The sequence below is a fragment of the Myodes glareolus genome, chromosome 21, assembly GCF_982192425.1.
Source record: "Myodes glareolus chromosome 21, mMyoGla1.1, whole genome shotgun sequence".
In the NCBI taxonomy this organism is placed as follows: Eukaryota; Metazoa; Chordata; class Mammalia; order Rodentia; family Cricetidae; genus Myodes; species Myodes glareolus.
This window is the reverse complement of record NC_142046.1, coordinates 2,544,265-2,560,464: the sequence shown is the minus strand read 5'-3', so window position 1 is coordinate 2,560,464 and position 16,200 is coordinate 2,544,265.

The window sequence follows — 16,200 nt, the reverse complement described above, 5'->3', positions numbered from 1 at the left end:
TGCGAAGTGAATGGAGTGTTGCTTCACTTTCTAAATGCTGTCCTTTCAGAGAAAATCACTTTCCTTTGAAAGTGCCTTAAGCTACTTACAAGCATTCACAAGAAACTCACATGCATTTCTCTGAAAGAGAAGCAGTCTGTTCCAACACTTCAATTCACTGTGCGAAGTGAATGGAGTGTTGCTTCACTTTCTAAATTATGTCCTTTCAGAGAAAATCACTTTCCTTTGAAAGTGCCTTAAGCAACTTGCAAGCATTCACAAGAAACACTAATGCGTTTATATGAAAGAGAAGCACTCTGTTCCAACACTTCAATTCACTGCACGAAGGGAATGGAGTGTTGCTTCACTTTCTAAATGCTGTCCTTTCAGAGAAAATCACTGTCCTTTGAAAGTGCCTTAAGCTACTTATAAGCATTCACCAGAAACTCACATGCGTTTTTCTGAAAGGGAAGCAGTCAGTTCCAACACTTCAATTCACTGTGCGAAGTGAATGGAGTGTTGCTTCACTTTCTAAATGCTGTCCTTTCAGAGAAAATCACTTTCCTTTGAAAGTGCCTTAAGCTACTTGCAAGCGTTAGGAAGAAACTCACATGCGTTTCTCTGAAAGAGAAGCAGTCTGTTCCAACACTTCAATTCACTGTGCGAAGTGAATGGAGTGTTGCCTCACTTTCTAAATGCTGTCCTTTCAGAGAAAATCACTTTCCTTTGAAAGTGCCTTAAACTTCTTTCAAGCATTCATAAAAAACTCACATGCGTTTCTCTGAAAGAGAAGCAGTCTGTTCCAACACTTCAATTCACTGTGCGAAGTGAATGGAGTGTTGCTTCACTTTCTAAATGCTGTCCTTTCAGAGAAAATCACTTTCCTTTGATAGTGCCTTAAGCTACTTGCAAGCATTAGGAAGAAACTTACATGCGTTTCTCTGAAAGAGAAGCAGTCTGTTCCAACACTTCAGTTCACTGTGTGAAGTTAATGGAGTGTTGCTTCACTTTCTAAATGCTGTCCTTTCAGAGAAAATCACTTTCCTTTGAAAGTGCCTTAAGCTACTTACAAGCATTCACCAGAAACTCACATGCGTTTCTCTGAAAGAGAAGCAGTCTGTTCCAATAATTCAATTCACTCTGCGAAGTGAATGCAGTGTTGCTTCACTTTCTAAAGGCTGTCCTTTCAGAGAAAATCACTTTCCTTTGAAAGTGCCTTAAGCTACTTACAAGCATTCAACTTAAACTCACATGCATTTCTCTGAAAGAGAAGCAGTCTGTTCCAACACTTCAATTCACTGTGTGAAGTGAATGGAGTGTTGCTTCACTTTCTAAATGCTGTCCTTTCAGAGAAAATCACTTTCCTTTGATAGTGCCTTAAGCTACTTGCAAGCATTAGGAAGAAACTCACATGCATTTCTCTGAAAGAGAAGCAGTCTGTTCCAACACTTCAATTCACTGTGTGAAGTGAATAGAGTGTTGCCTCACGTTCTAAATGCTGTCCTTTCAGAGAAAAGCACTTTCCTTTCAAAGTGCCTTAAGCTACTTACAAGCATTCACCAGAAACTCACATGCATTTCTCTGAAAGAGAAGCAGTCTGTTCCAACACTTCAATTCACTGTGCGAAGTGAATGGAGTGTTCCTTCACTTTCTATATGCTGTCCTTTCAGAGAAAATCACTTTCCTTTGAAAGTGCCTTAAGCTACTTACAAGCATTCACCAGAAACTCACATGCGTTTCTCTGAAAGAGAAGCAGTGTGTTCCAACACTTCAATTCACTGTGCGAAGTGAATGGAGTGTTGCTTCAGTTTCTAAATGCTGTCCTTTCAGAGAAAATCAATTTCCTTTGAAAGTGCCTTAAGCTACTTAAAGCAATCACCAGAAACTCACATGCGTTTCTCTGAAAGAGAAGCAGTCTGTTCCAACACTTCAATTCACTGTGTGAAGTGAATGGAGTGTTGCCTCACTTTCTAAAAGCTGTCCGTTCAGAGAAAATCACTTTCCTTTGAAAGTGCCTTAAGCTACTTACCAGCATTCACCAGAAACTCACATGCGTTTCTCTGAAAGAGAAGCAGTCTGTTCCAACACTTCAATTCAGTGTGCGAAGTGAATGGAGTGTTGCTTCACTTTCTAAATGCTGTCCTTTCAGAGAAAATCACTTTCCTTTGAAAGTGCCTTAAGCTACTTACAAGCATTCAACAGAAACTCACATGCATTTCTCTGAAATAGAAGCAGTCTGTTCCAACACTTCAATTCACTGTGCGAAGTGAATGGAGTGTTGCTTCACTTTCTAAATGCTGTTCTTTCAGAGAAAATCACTTTCCTTTGAAAGTGCCTTAAGCTACTTGCAAGCATTAGGAAGAAACTCACATGCGTTTCTCTGAAAGAGAAGCAGTCTGTTCCAACACTTCAATTCACTGTGCGAAGTGAATGGAGTGTTGCCTCACTTTCTAAATGCTGTTCTTTCAGAGAATATCACTTTCCTTTGAAAGTGCCTTAAACTTCTTTCAAGCATTCATAAAAAACTCACATGCGTTTCTCTGAAAGAGAAGCAGTCTGTTCCAACACTTCAATTCACTGTGCGAAGTGAATGGAGTGTTGCTTCACTTTCTAAATGCTTTCCTTTCAGAGAAAAATCACCCTCCTTTGATAGTGCCTTAAGCTACTTGCAAGCATTAGGAAGAAACTCACATGCGTTTCTCTGAAAGAGAAGCAGTCTGTTCCAACACTTCAATTCACTGTGTGAAGTGAATAGAGTGTTGCGTCACGTTCTAAATGCTGTCCTTTCAGAGAAAATCACTTTCCTTTGAAAGTGCCTTAAGCTACTTACAAGCATTCACCAGAAACTCACATGCGTTTCTCTGAAAGAGAAGCAGTCTGTTCCAACACTTCAATTCACTGTGTGAAGTGAATGGAGTGTTGCTTCAGTTTCTAAATGCTGTCCTTTCAGGGAAAATCACTTTCCTTTGAAAGTGCCTTAACCTACTTTCAAGCATTCACAAAAAACTCTCATGCATTTCTCTGAAAGAGAAGCAGTCTGTTCCAACACTTCAATTCACTGTGCGAAGTGAATGGAGTGTTGCTTCACTTTCTAAATGCTGTCCTTTCAGAGAAAATCACTTTCCTTTGAAAGTGCCTTAAGCTACTTAAAGCATTCACCAGAAACTCACATTCGTTTCTCTGAAAGAGAAGCAGTCTGTTCCAACACTTCAATTCACTGTGAGAAGTGAATTGAGTGTTGCCTCACTTCGTAAATGCTGTCCTTTCAGAGAAAATCACTTTCCTTTGAAAGTGCCTTAAGCTACTTACAAGCATTCACCAGAAACTCACATGCATTTCTCTGAAAGAGAAGCAGTCTGTTCCAACACTTCAATTCAATGTGCGAAGTGAATGGAGTGTTGCTTCACTTTCTAAATGCTGTCCTTTCAGAGAAAATCACTTTCCTTTGAAAGTGCCTTAAGCTACTTACAAGCATTCAACAGAAACTCACATGCATTTCTCTGAAAGAGAAGCAGTCTGTTCCAACACTTCAATTCACTGTGCGAAGTGAATGGAGTGTTGCTTCACTTTCTAAATTATGTCCTTTCAGAGAAAATCACTTTCCTTTGAAAGTGCCTTAAGCAACTTGCAAGCATTCACAAGAAACACTAATGCGTTTATATGAAAGAGAAGCACTCTGTTCCAACACTTCAATTCACTGCACGAAGGGAATGGAGTGTTGCTTCACTTTCTAAATGCTGTCCTTTCAGAGAAAATCACTGTCCTTTGAAAGTGCCTTAAGCTACTTATAAGCATTCACCAGAAACTCACATGCGTTTTTCTGAAAGAGAAACAGTCAGTTCCAACACTTCAATTCACTGTCCGAAGTGAATGGAGTGTTGCTTCACTTTCTAAATGCTGTCCTTTCAGAGAAAATCACTTTCCTTTGAAAGTGCCTTAAGCTACTTGCAAGCATTAAGAAGAAACTCACATGCGTTTCTCTGAAAGAGAAGCAGTCTGTTCCAACACTTCAATTCACTGTGCGAAGTGAATGGAGTGTTGCCTCACTTTCTAAATGCTGTCCTTTCAGAGAAAATCACTTTCCTTTAAAAGTGCCTTAAACTTCTTTCAAGCATTCATAAAAAACTCACATGCGTTTCTCTGAAAGAGAAGCAGTCTGTTCCAACACTTCAATTCACTGTGCGAAGTGAATGGAGTGTTGCTTCACTTTCTAAATGCTGTCCTTTCAGAGAAAATCACTTTCCTTTGATAGTGCCTTAAGCTACTTGCAAGCATTAGGAAGAAACTTACATGCGTTTCTCTGAAAGAGAAGCAGTCTGTTCCAACACTTCAGTTCACTGTGTGAAGTTAATGGAGTGTTGCTTCACTTTCTAAATGCTGTCCTTTCAGAGAAAATCACTTTCCTTTGAAAGTGCCTTAAGCTACTTACAAGCATTCACCAGAAACTCACATGCGTTTCTCTGAAAGAGAAGCAGTCTGTTCCAATAATTCAATTCACTCTGCGAAGTGAATGGAGTGTTGCTTCACTTTCTAAAGGCTGTCCTTTCAGAGAAAATCACTTTCCTTTGAAAGTGCCTTAAGCTACTTACAAGCATTCAACTTAAACTCACATGCATTTCTCTGAAAGAGAAGCAGTCTGTTCCAACACTTCAATTCACTGTGCGAAGTGAATGGAGTGTTGCTTCACTTTCTAAATGCTGTCCTTTCAGAGAAAATCACTTTCCTTTGATAGTGCCTTAAGCTACTTGCAAGCATTAGGAAGAAACTCACATGCATTTCTCTGAAAGAGAAGCAGTCTGTTCCAACACTTCAATTCACTGTGTGAAGTGAATAGAGTGTTGCCTCACGTTCTAAATGCTGTCCTTTCAGAGAAAATCACTTTCCTTTGAAAGTGCCTTAAGCTACTTACAAGCATTCACCAGAAACTCACATGCGTTTCTCTGAAAGAGAAGCAGTCTGTTCCAACACTTCAATTCACTGTGCGAAGTGAATGGAGTGTTGCTTCACTTTCTATATGCTGTCCTTTCAGAGAAAATAACTTTCCTTTGAAAGTGCCTTAAGCTACTTACAAGCATTCACCAGAAACTCACATGCGTTTCTCTGAAAGAGAAGCAGTGTGTTCCAACACTTCAATTCACTGTGCGAAGTGAATGGAGTGTTGCTTCACTTTCTAAATGCTGTCCTCTCAGAGAAAATCAATTTCCTTTGAAAGTGCCTTAAGCTACTTGCAAGCATTAGGAAGAAACTCACATGCGTTTCACTGAAAGAGAAGCAGTCTGTTCCAACACTTCAATTCACTGTGCGAAGTGAATGGAGTGTTGCCTCACTTTCTAAATGCTGTCCTTTCAGAGAAAATCACTTTCCTTTGAAAGTGCCTTAAACTTCTTTCAAGCATTCATAAAAAACTCACATGCATTTCTCTGAAAGAGAAGCAGTCTGTTCCAACACTTCAATTCACTGTGCGAAGTGAATGGAGTGTTGCTTCACTTTCTAAATGCTGTCCTTTCAGAGAAAATCACTTTCCTTTGATAGTGCCTTAAGCTACTTGCAAGCATTAGGAAGAAACTTACATGCGTTTCTCTGAAAGAGAAGCAGTCTGTTCCAACACTTCAATTCAGTGTGTGAAGTTAATGGAGTGTTGCTTCACTTTCTAAATGCTGTCCTTTCAGAGAAAATCACTTTCCTTTGAAAGTGCCTTAAGCTACTTACAAGCATTCACCAGAAACTCACATGCGTTTCTCTGAAAGAGAAGCAGTCTGTTCCAATACTTCAATTCACTGTGCGAAGTGAATGGAGTGTTGCTTCACTTTCTAAATGCTGTCCTTTCAGAGAAAATCACTTTCCTTTGAAAGTGCCTTAAGCTACTTACAAGCATTCAACTTAAACTCACATGCATTTCTCTGAAAGAGAAGCAGTCTGTTCCAACACTTCAATTCACTGTGCGAAGTGAATGGAGTGTTGCTTCACTTTCTAAATGCTGTCCTTTCAGAGAAAATCACTTTCCTTTGATAGTGCCTTAAGCTACTTGCAAGCATTAGGAAGAAACTCACATGCGTTTCTCTGAAAGAGAAGCAGTCTGTTCCAACACTTCAATTCACTGTGTGAAGTGAATAGAGTGTTGCCTCACGTTCTAAATGCTGTCCTTTCAGAGAAAATCACTTTCCTTTGAAAGTGCCTTAAGCTACTTACAAGCATTCACCAGAAACTCACATGCGTTTCTCTGAAAGAGAAGCAGTCTGTTCCAACACTTCAATTCACTGTGCGAAGTGAATGGAGTGTTGCTTCAGTTTCTAAATGCTGTCCTTTCAGAGAAAATCACTTTCCTTTGAAAGTGCCTTAAACTACTTTCAAGCATTCACAAAAAACTCTCATGCATTACTCTGAAAGAGAAGCAGTCTGTTCCAACACTTCAATTCACTGTGCGAAGTGAATGGAGTGTTGCTTCACTTTCTAAATGCTGTCCTTTCAGAGAAAATCACTTTCATTTGAAAGTGCCTTAAGCTACTTAAAGCATTCACCAGAAATTCACATTCGTTTCTCTGAAAGAGAAGCAGTCTGTTCCAACACTTCAATTCACTGTGTGAAGTGAATGGAGTGTTGCCTCACTTTCTAAATGCTGTCCTTTCAGAGAAAATCACTTTCCTTTGAAAGTGCCTTAAGCTACTTACAAGCATTCACCAGAAACTCACATGCATTTCTCTGAAAGAGAAGCAGTCTGTTCCAACACTTCAATTCAATGTGCGAAGTGAATGGAGTGTTGCTTCACTTTCTAAATGCTGTCCTTTCAGAGAAAATCACTTTCCTTTGAAAGTGCCTTAAGCTACTTACAAGCATTCAACAGAAACTCACATGCATTTCTCTGAAAGAGAAGCAGTCTGTTCCAACACTTCAATTCAATGTGCGAAGTGAATGGAGTGTTGCTTCACTTTCTAAATTATGTCCTTTCAGAGAAAATCACTTTCCTTTGAAAGTGCCTTAAGCAACTTGCAAGCATTCACAAGAAACACTAATGCGTTTATATGAAAGAGAAACACTCTGTTCCAACACTTCAATTCACTGCACGAAGGGAATGGAGTGTTGCTTCACTTTCTAAATGCTGTCCTTTCAGAGAAAATCACTTTCCTTTGAAAGTGCCTTAAGCTACTTATAAGCATTCACCAGAAACTCACATGCGTTTTTCTGAAAGAGAAGCAGTCAGTTCCAACACTTCAATTCACTGTGCGAAGAGAATGGAGTGTTGCTTCACTTTCTAAATGCTGTCCTTTCAGAGAAAATCACTTTCCTTTGAAAGTGCCTTAAGCTACTTGCAAGCATTAGGAAGAAACTCACATGCGTTTCTCTGAAAGAGAAGCAGTCTGTTCCAACACTTCAATTCACTGTGCGAAGTGAATGGAGTGTTGCCTCACTTTCTAAATGCTGTCCTTTCAGAGAAAATCACTTTCCTTTGAAAGTGCCTTAAACTTCTTTCAAGCATTCATAAAAAACTCACATGCGTTTCTCTGAAAGAGAAGCAGTCTGTTCCAACACTTCAATTCACTGTGCGAAGTGAATGGAGTGTTGCTTCACTTTCTAAATGCTGTCCTTTCAGAGAAAATCACTTTCCTTTGATAGTGCCTTAAGCTACTTGCAAGCATTAGGAAGAAACTTACATGCGTTTCTCTGAAAGAGAAGCAGTCTGTTCCAACACTTCAATTCACTGTGTGAAGTGAATGGAGTGTTGCTTCACTTTCTAAATGCTGTCCTTTCAGAGAAAATCACTTTCCTTTGAAAGTGCCTTAAGCTACTTACAAGCATTCACCAGAAACTCACATGCGTTTCTCTGAAAGAGAAGCAGTCTGCTCCAATACTTCAATTCACTCTGCGAAGTGAATGGAGTGTTGCTTCATTTCTAAATGCTGTCCTTTCAGAGAAAATCACTTTCCTTTGAAAGTGCCTTAAGCTACTTACAAGCATTCAACTTAAACTCACATGCATTTCTCTGAAAGAGAGGCAGTCTGTTCCAAGACTTCAATTCACTGTGCGAAGTGAATGGAGTGTTGCTTCACTTTCTAAATGCTGTCCTTTCAGAGAAAATCACTTTCCTTTGATAGTGCCTTAAGCTACTTGCAAGCATTAGGAAGAAACTCACATGCATTTCTCTGAAAGAGAAGCAGTCTGTTCCAACACTTCAATTCACTGTGTGAAGTGAATAGAGTGTTGCCTCACGTTCTAAATGCTGTCCTTTCAGAGAAAATCACTTTCCTTTGAAAGTGCCTTAAGCTACTTACAAGCATTCACCAGAAACTCAAATGCGTTTCTCTGAAAGAGAAGCAGTCTGTTCCAACACTTCAATTCACTGTGCGAAGTGAATGGAGTGTTGCTTCAGTTTCTAAATGCTGTCCTTTCAGAGAAAATCACTTTCCTTTGAAAGTGCCTTAAACTACTTTCAAGAATTCACAAAAAACTCACATGCGTTTCTCTTAAAGAGAAGCAGTCTGTTCCAACACTTCAATTCACTGTGCGAAGTGAATGGAGTGTTGCTTCACTTTCTAAATGCTGTCCTTTCAGAGAAAATCACTTTCCTTTGAAAGTGCCTTAAGCAACTTGCAAGCATTCACAAGAAACTCACATGCGTTTCTCTGAAAGAGAAGCAGTCTGTTCCAACACTTCAATTCACTGTGCGAAGTGAATGGAGTGTTGCCTCACTTTCTAAATGCTGTCCTTTCAGAGAAAATCACTTTCCTTTGAAAGTGCCTTAAACTTCTTTCAAGCATTCATAAAAAACTCACATGCGTTTCTCTGAAAGAGAAGCAGTCTGTTCCAACACTTCAATTCACTGTGCGAAGTGAATGGAGTGTTGCTTCACTTTCTAAATGCTGTCCTTTCAGAGAAAATCACTTTCCTTTGATAGTGCCTTAAGCTACTTGCAAGCATTAGGAAGAAACTTACATGCGTTTCTCTGAAAGAGAAGCAGTCTGTTCCAACACTTCAATTCACTGTGTGAAGTGAATGGAGTGTTGCTTCACTTTCTAAATGCTGTCCTTTCAGAGAAAATCACTTTCCTTTGAAAGTGCCTTAAGCTACTTACAAGCATTCACCAGAAACTCACATGCGTTTCTCTGAAAGAGAAGCAGTCTGCTCCAATACTTCAATTCACTCTGCGAAGTGAATGGAGTGTTGCTTCATTTCTAAATGCTGTCCTTTCAGAGAAAATCACTTTCCTTTGAAAGTGCCTTAAGCTACTTGCAAGCATTAGGAAGAAACTCACATGCGTTTCTCTGAAAGAGAAGCAGTCTGTTCCAACACTTCAATTCACTGTGCGAAGTGAATGGAGTGTTGCTTCAGTTTCTAAATGCTGTCCTTTCAGAGAAAATCACTTTCCTTTGAAAGTGCCTTAAGCAACTTGCAAGAATTCACAAGAAACTCACATGCGTTTCTCTGAAAGAGAAGCAGTCTGTTCCAACACTTCAATTCACTGTGCGAAGTGAATGGAGTGTTGCTTCACTTTCTAAATGCTGTCATTTCAGAGAAAATCACTTTCCTTTGAAAGTGCCTTTAGCTACTTACAAGCATTCACCAGAAACTCACATGCGTTTCTCTGAAAGAGAAGCAGTCTGTTCCAATACTTCAATTCACTCTGCGAAGTGAATGGAGTGTTGGTTCACTTTCTAAATGCTGTCCTTTCAGAGAAAATCACTTTCCTTTGAAAGTGCCTTAAGCTACTTACAAGCATTCACCAGAAACTCACATGCGTTTCTCTGAAACAGAAGCAGTCTGTTCCAACACTTCAATTCCCTGTGCGAAGTGAATGGAGTGTTGCTTCACTTTCTAAATGCTGTCCTTTCAGAGAAAATCACTTTCCTTTGAAAGTGCCTTAAGCTACTTGCAAGCATTAGGAAGAAACTCACATGCGTTTCTCTGAAAGAGAAGCAGACTGTTCCAACACTTCAATTCACTGTGCGAAGTGAATGGAGTGTTGCTTCACTTTCTAAATGCTGTCCTTTCTGAGAAAATCACTTTCCTTTGAAAGTGCCTTAAGCTACTTGCAAGCATTAGGAAGAAACTCACATGCGTTTCTCTGAAAGAGAAGCAGTCTGTTCCAACACTTCAATTCACTGTGTGAGGTGAATGGAGTGTTGCCTCACTTTCTAAATGCTGTCCTTTCAGAGAAAATCACTTTCCTTTTAAAATGCCTTAAGCTACTTACAAGCATTCAACAGAAACTCACATGCATTTCTCTGAAAGAGAAGCAGTCTGTTCGAACACTTCAATTCACTGTGCGAAGTGAATGGAGTGTTGCTTCACTTTCTAAATTATGTCCTTTCAGAGAAAATCACTTTCCTTTGAAAGTGCCTTAAGCAACTTGCAAGCATTCACAAGAAACACTAATGCGTTTCTATGAAAGAGAAGCATTCTGTTCCAACACTTCAATTCACTGCACGAAGGGAATGGAGTGTTGCTTTACTTTCTAAATGCTGTCCTTTCAGAGAAAATCACTTTCCTTTGAAAGTGCCTTAAGCTACTTACAAGCATTCACCAGAAACTCACATGCGTTTCTCTGAAAGAGAAGCAGTCTGTTCCAACACTTCAATTCACTGTGTGAAGTGAATAGAGTGTTGCCTCACTTTCTAAATGCTGTCCTTTCAGAGAAAATCACTTTCCTTTGAAAGTGCCTTAAGCTACTTACAAGCATTCACCAGAAACTCACATGCGTTTCTCTGAAAGAGAAGCATTCTGTTCCAACACTTCAATTCACCGTGCGAAGTGAATGGATTGTTGCTTCACTTTTTAAATGCTGTCCTTTCAGAGAAAATCACTTTCCTTTGAAAGTGCCTTAAACTACTTTCAAGCATTCACAAAAAACTCACATGCGTTTCTCTTAAAGAGAAGCAGTCTGTTCCAACACTTCAATTCACTGTGCGAAGTGAATGGAGTGTTGCTTCAGTTTTTAAATGCTGTCCTTTCAGAGAAAATCACTTTCTTTGAAAGTGCCTTAAGCAACTTGCAAGCATTCAAAAGAAACTCACATGTGTTTCTCTGAAAGAGAAGCAGTCTGTTCCAACACTTCAATTCACTGTGCGAAGTGAATGGAGTGTTGCTTCACTTTCTAAATGCTGTCCTTTCAGAGAAAATCACTTTCCTTTGAAAGTGCCTTAAGCTACTTACAAGCATTCACCAGAAACTCACATGCGTTTCTCTGAAAGAGAAGCAGTCTGTTCCAATACTTCAATTCACTCTGCGAAGTGAATGGAGTGTTGCTTCACTTTCTAAATGCTGTCCTTTCAGAGAAAATCACTTTCCTTCGAAAGTGCCTTAAGCTACTTACAAGCATTCAACAGAAACTCACATGCATTTCTCTGAAAGAGAAGCAGTCTGTTCCAACACTTCAATTAACTGTGCGAAGTGAATGGAGTGTTGCTTCACTTTCTAAATGCTGTCCTTTCAGAGAAAATCACTTTCCTTTGAAAGTGCCTTAAGCTACTTACAAGCATTCACCAGAAATTCACATGCGTTTCTCTGAAAGAGAAACAGTCTGTTCCAACACTTCAATTCACTGTGCGAAGTGAATGGAGTGTTGCTTCACTTTCTAAATGCTGTCCTTTCAGAGAAAATCACTTTCCTTTGAAAGTGCCTTAAGCTACTTGCAAGCATTAGGAAGAAACTCACATGCGTTTCTCTGAAAGAGAAGCAGTCTGTTCCAACACTTCAATTCACTGTGCGAAGTGAATGGAGTGTTGCTTCACATTCTAAATGCTGTCCTTTCAGAGAAAATCACTTTCCTTTGAAAGTGCCTTAAGCTACTTGCAAGCATTAGGAAGAAACTCACATGCGTTTCTCTGAAAGAGAAGCAGTCTGTTCCAACACTTCAATTCACTTTGCGAAGTGAATGGAGTGTTGCCTCACTTTCTAAATGCTGTCCTTTCAGAGAAAATCACTTTCCATTGAAAGTGCCTTAAACTACTTACAAGCATTCAACTTAAACTCACATGCGTTTCTCTGAAAGAGAAGCAGTCTGTTCCAACAATTCAATTCACTGTGCGAAGTGAATGGAGTGTTGCTTCACTTTCTAAATTCTGTCCTTTCAGAGAAAATCCCTTTCCTTTGAATGTGCCTTAAGCTACTTACAAGCATTCAACAGAAACTCACATGCATTTCTCTGAAAGAGAAGCTGTCTGTTCCAACACTTCAATTCACTGTACAAAGTGAATGGAGTGTTGCTTCACTTTCTAAATGCTGTCCTTTCAGAGAAAATCACTTTCCTTTGAAAGTGCCTTAAGCTACTTGCAAGCATTAGGAAGAAACTCACATGCGTTTCTCTGAAAGAGAAGAAGTTTGTTCCAACACTTCAATTCACTGTGCGAAGTGAATGGAGTGTTGCTTCACTTTCTAAATGCTGTCCTTTCAGAGAAAATCACTTTCCTTTGAAAGTGCCTTAAGCAACTTGCAAGCATTCACAAGAAACACTAATGCGTTTCTATGAAAGAGAAGCACTCTGTTCCAACACTTCAATTCACTGCATGAAGGGAATGGAGTGTTGCTTCACTTTCTAAATGCTATCCTTTCAGAGAAAATCACTTTCCTTTGAAAGTGCCTTAAGCTACTTACAAGCATTAGGAAGAAACTCACATGCATTTCTCTGAAAGAGAAGCAGTCTGTTCCAACACTTCAATTCACAGTGCAAAGTGAATGGAGTGTTGCATCACTTTCTAAATTCTGTCCTTTCAGAGAAAATCACTTTCCTTTGAAAGTGCCTTAAACTACTTTCAAGCATTCACAAAAAACTCACATGCGTTTCACTTAAAGAAAAGCATTCTGTTCCAACACTTCAATTCACTGTGCGAAGTGAATGGAGTGTTGCTTCAGTTTCTAAATGCTGTCTTTCAGAGAAAATCACTTTCCTTTGAAAGTGCCTTAAGCAACTTGCAAGAATTCACAAGAAACTCACATGCGTTTCTCTGAAAGAGAAGCAGTCTGTTCCAACACTTCAATTCACTGTGCGAGGTGAATGGAGTGTTGCTTCACTTTCTAAATGCTGTCATTTCAGAGAAAATCACTTTCCTTTGAAAGTGCCTTTAGCTACTTACAAGCATTCACCAGAAACTCACATGCGTTTCTCGGAAAGAGAAGCAGTCTGTTCCAATACTTCAATTCACTCTGCGAAGTGAATGGAGTGTTGCTTCACTCTCTAAATGCTGTCCTTTCAGAGAAAATCACTTTCCTTTGAAAGTGCCTTAAGCTACTTACAAGCATTCAACAGAAACTCACATGCATTTCTCTGAAAGAGAAGCAGTCTGTTCCAACACTTCAATTCACTGTGCGAAGTGAATGGAGTGTTGCTTCACTTTCTAAATGCTGTCCTTTCAGAGAAAATCACTTTCCTTTGAAAGTGCCTTAAGCTACTTACAAGCATTCACCAGAAACTCACATGCGTTTCTCTGAAACAGAAGCAGTCTGTTCCAACACTTCAATTCACTGTGCGAAGTGAATGGAGTGTTGCTTCACTTTCTAAATGCTGTCCTTTCAGAGAAAATCACTTTCCTTTGAAAGTGCCTTAAGCTACTTGCAAGCATTAGGAAGAAACTCACATGCGTTTCTCTGAAAGAGAAGCAGTCTGTTCCAACACTTCAATTCACTGTGTGAGGTGAATGGAGTGTTCCCTCACTTTCTAAATGCTGTCCTTTCAGAGAAAATCACTTTCCTTTGAAAGTGCCTTAAGCTACTTACAAGCATTCACCAGAAACTCACATGCGTTTCTCTGAAAGAGAAGCAGTCTGTTCCAACACTTCAATTCAATGTGCGAAGTGAATGGAGTGTTGCTTCACTTTCTAAATGCTGTCCTTTCAGAGAAAATCACTTTCCTTTGAAAGTGCCTTAAGCTACTTACAAGCATTCAACAGAAACTCACATGCATTTCTCTGAAAGAGAAGCAGTCTGTTCGAACACTTCAATTCACTGTGCGAAGTGAATGGAGTGTTGCTTCACTTTCTAAATTATGTCCTTTCAGAGAAAATCACTTTCCTTTGAAAGTGCCTTAAGCAACTTGCAAGCATTCACAAGAAACACTAATGCGTTTCTACGAAAGAGAAGCAGTCTGTTCCAACACTTCAATTCACTGTGCGAAGTGAATGGAGTGTTGCTTCACTTTCTAAATGCTGTCATTTCAGAGAAAATCACTTTCCTTTGAAAGTGCCTTTAGCTACTTACAAGCATTCACCAGAAACTCACATGCGTTTCTCTGAAAGAGAAGCAGTCTGTTCCAATACTTCAATTCACTCTGCGAAGTCAATCGAGTGTTGCTTCACTTTCTAAATGCTGTCCTTTCAGAGAAAATCACTTTCCTTTGAAAGTGCCTTAAGCTACTTGCAAGCATCAGGAAGAAACTCACATGCGTTTCTCTGAAAGAGAAGCAGTCTGTTCCAACACTTCAATTCACTGTGCGAAGTGAATGGAGTGTTGCTTCACATTCTAAATGCTGTCCTTTCAGAGAAAATCACTTTCCTTTGAAAGTGCCTTAAGCTACTTGCAAGCATTAGGAAGAAACTCACATGCGTTTCTCTGAAAGAGAAGCAGTCTGTTCCAACACTTCAATTCACTGTGCGAAGTGAATGGAGTGTTGCCTCACTTTCTAAATGCTGTCCTTTCAGAGAAAATCACTTTCCATTGAAAGTGCCTTAAACTACTTTCAAGCATTCACAAAAAACTCACATGCGTTTCTCTGAAAGAGAAGCAGTCTGTTCCAACACTTCAATTCACTGTACAAAGTGAATGGAGTGTTGCTTCACTTTCTAAATGCTGTCCTTTCAGAGAAAATCCCTTTCCTTTGAATGTGCCTTAAGCTACTTACAAGCATTCAACAGAAACTCACATGCATTTCTCTGAAAGAGAAGCTGTCTGTTCCAACACTTCAATTCACTGTACAAAGTTAATGGAGTGTTGCTTCACTTTCTAAATGCTGTCCTCTCCGAGAAAATCACTTTCCTTTGAAAGTGCCTTAAGCTACTTGCAAGCATTAGGAAGAAACTCACATGCGTTTCTCTGAAAGAGAAGCAGTCTGTTCCAACACTTCAATTCACTGTACAAAGTGAATGGAGTGTTGCTTCACTTTCTAAATGCTGTCCTTTCAGAGAAAATCACTTTCCTTTGAAAGTGCCTTAAGCAACTTGCAAGCATTCACAAGAAACACTAATGCGTTTCTATGAAAGAGAAGCACTCTGTTCCAACACTTCAATTCACTGCATGAAGGGAATGGAGTGTTGCTTCACTTTCTAAATGCTGTCCTTTCAGAGAAAATCACTTTCCTTTGAAAGTGCCTTAAGCTACTTACAAGCATTAGGAAGAAACTCACATGCGTTTCTCTGAAAGAGAAGCAGTCTGTTCCAACACTTCAATTCACTGTGCGAAGTGAATGGAGTGTTGCATCACTTTCTAAATTCTGTCCTTTCAGAGAAAATCACTTTCGTTTGAAAGTGCCTTAAACTACTTTCAAGCATTCACAAAAAACTCACATGCGTTTCTCTTAAAGAGAAGCATTCTGTTCCAACACTTCAATTCACTGTGCGAAGTGAATGGAGTGTTGCTTCAGTTTCTAAATGCTGTCCTTTCAGAGAAAATCACTTTCCTTTGAAAGTGCCTTAAGCAACTTGCAAGAATTCACAAGAAACTCACATGCGTTTCTCTGAAAGAGAAGCAGTCTGTTCCAACACTTCAATTCACTGTGCGAAGTGAATGGAGTGTTGCTTCAGTTTCTAAATGCTGTCCTTTCAGAGAAAATCACTTTCCTTTGAATGTGCCTTAAGCAACTTGCAAGCATTCAAAAGAAACTCACAAGCGTTTCTCTGAAAGAGAAGCAGTCTGTTCCAACACTTCAATTCACTGTGCGAAGTGAATGGAGTGTTGCTTCACTTTCTAAATGCTGTCCTTTCAGAGAAAATCACTTTCCTTTGAAAGTGCCTTAAGCTACTTACAAGCATTCACCAGAAACTCACATGCGTTTCTCTGAAAGAGAAACAGTCTGTTCCAACACGTCAATTCACTGTGCGAAGTGAATGGAGTGTTGCTTCACTTTCTAAATGCTGTCCTTTCAGAGAAAATCACTTTCCTTTGAAAGTGCCTTAAGCTACTTGCAAGCATCAGGAAGAAACTCACATGCGTTTCTCTGAAAGAGAAACAGTCTGTTCCAACACTTCAATTCACTGTGCGAAGTGAATGGAGTGTTGCTTCACTTTCTAAATGCTGTCCTTT